The following is a 2492-nucleotide window of genomic DNA, read 5'->3' as shown; positions in this document are numbered from 1 at the left end:
GCAGGCATGGGGAAGTGGGAGGCCACAGGGGTTTGTTTTTGTTGTTTTTGTTTGTTTCTTTGTTTTTTTGGATGGTTGTTACTTGCTAGAGACAGGTGTGTAGCCTGGGCTGGCCTTGAACACAGCATGTAGCGTGGATGGTGGTCTTCCTGCTCCTGCCTTCCAAGTGCTAGAATCACAAGTGAAGGCTGCTCCTCACTGCTAGCTGTCTTCAGACGCACCAGAAAAGGGCATCAGCTTCCATTACAGATGGTTGTGAGCAACCACGAGGTTGCTGGGGATTGAACTCAGGACCTCTGGAAGACCAGTCGGTGCTCTCAACCGCTGAACCATTGTTGCCTCCTCCACCCCTCTGCCTGAGCTCTGAAAGCAGAGCTTACACCTGGGACTGAATCTGGCTGCCTGTGGGGTTAAACAATGGCCCACAACACTGCAGCGCCTCCTGGAATGGACTTATAGTTAGCTCCTGAGACGCCTCCTGTTTGAGGGCATTGCTGACCATAAACAGAACTGACTGCCTGAGAAAGGAATCCGCTGAGAACCTGACGTCTCCACGTCTGCTGTTGTATTTACATTATGCATATATTATGTTTAGATATTGTGGTTTCACTTTTGTGCCTGGATATATAAACTCATTACACCCCGAGTAAAGTGATGCTTTGATACATTTACTTAGCGTACTGACTCTTTCTTTTGTTCTCCGCCCATTTGATTCCGCAGGTCTAGCCTAACCTCCAGTCTGAAGAAACCCAACGACCCGAGTAGAACCGCTGGCCAGATTCTACAAACCATCTCTCTTTAAGGTGTTTTAAACATACTCAGTTGAGGAATGCTGGCATTTGAATCATTTTGTAAAGCAGTAACTCATTGTGCTCTCAGCCTCTGAGCCCTATCAAATGCTCTCTCCCACGTGCTACAACAGTCTCTCACCTGTGGGTTGCAAGCTCCATAGGAGTTATATATCAGATAATTGCATTATGACTCATAACAGCAGCCAAATAACAGTTATGAAGAAGCAATGAAGTAATGTGTAGTTCAGTCACAACTGTATTAAGAATTAGGAGGGCTGAGAACCACTGCTCTAGAGAGTTGTTTCTCTGTTTGTCAACAGCTCTTAGAGTCTTCAGGCCCCAAGATCACGGGTTAAACACAGAGCAAGGTGGATGCTGAGGGGCTAGCCTACCCTCTTTTTAGTCCCCACGGAACAAGTGAGTCACAAGACAGGATCCATTTTCTAGTAACCATTGTGATATTTATTTCTGATTCACTACAGATTCAAGGTTCTTTTGTGATGGATGGATCAGATAGACCAGGCTGAGATAGATATAGTCAGGGACAGAACCAGCAAACCCCACTGCAAACCTAGGGGGAGGGTGGCTTATAGTGTGCTCCAGTGGAAGACACTGGGTCCATGACCTCCCACTTTATCTTTCAAGCTTTCCTCTTCATCCTAGCAACAGAACTTTCAGGGGTCTAGAAGGTTCTCCAGGATTTGCCCTCCAACATGCCTGGACTTCTTCATGCATTGGGAAGTAGGTCTTGGCACTCAATTACCAGATCCACCACTGACTCTGACCTTGTGAAAATTACTTATGCTCTCTGGACCTTCAGTGGGGGTATACAACATAGGAATGCTTTCTGTCGAGATTAATTGGAAAACTATGAGCAATGCACACTCAAGCACATAAAGCAGCAGGGGATCACAGGCTTTGGCATCATGTTCTACTGTTCCGACTTGGGCTGGATTCTCTGTGCCAGAAATGTCCAGTTACCCACAAAAATAACATTAGCCTGGTCTGTGGATAGGAAAGATTCTGTTTATGAAGCTAAATACTAGTGCTTAAAAAAAAAATCACTGTTCCTCTAACATTATAGATAATATTGAACTATGATGTATAGACATAAACATATTACTTTTTTAAAAAAGTACATTCCTACACACTTTAATTCAGTCATTCCACCAGTAAAGTGTAATACACTGGGCCCTCTGATTTTATTTTATTTCATTTTATTTGAGTTTTCAGTTAGCCCAGAAATAGAAAATTCCAGAACAAATAATTACTAAAATTTCAGTTGTGGTTCTAATTATCCTACCTTTTCTTTTTTATTTTTAAACATAGGATCTCATATAATCCGGGCTGCCCTCAAACTTGTTGTATAGCCAAGGCTAGCACTGAATTTCTGCTCCACTTTGCTCTCCTTTCCTGAAGCTAAGAGTACAGTACCACTCTCTAAATGCCAAGGGCATTGCCAAGGCCAACAGCCTTGGGACCATGGGCAGTTGGACAACTACCATAAAATATTCTTTTTTTTTTTTTTTTTTTGGTATTTTTCGAGACAGGGTTTCTCTGTATAGCTGTCCTGGAACTCACTCTGTAGACCAGGCTGGCTTTGAACTCAGAAATCCACCTGCCTCTACCTACCAAGTGCTGGGATTAAAGGCGTGAGCTACCACCACCCGGCTTAAATATTCTTTTTTTTTTTTTTTTTTT

Source organism: Mastomys coucha, unplaced genomic scaffold (genome assembly GCF_008632895.1).
Source record: "Mastomys coucha isolate ucsf_1 unplaced genomic scaffold, UCSF_Mcou_1 pScaffold7, whole genome shotgun sequence".
Lineage (NCBI taxonomy): Eukaryota > Metazoa > Chordata > Mammalia > Rodentia > Muridae > Mastomys > Mastomys coucha.
Note: the sequence above shows the minus strand (reverse complement) of the source record.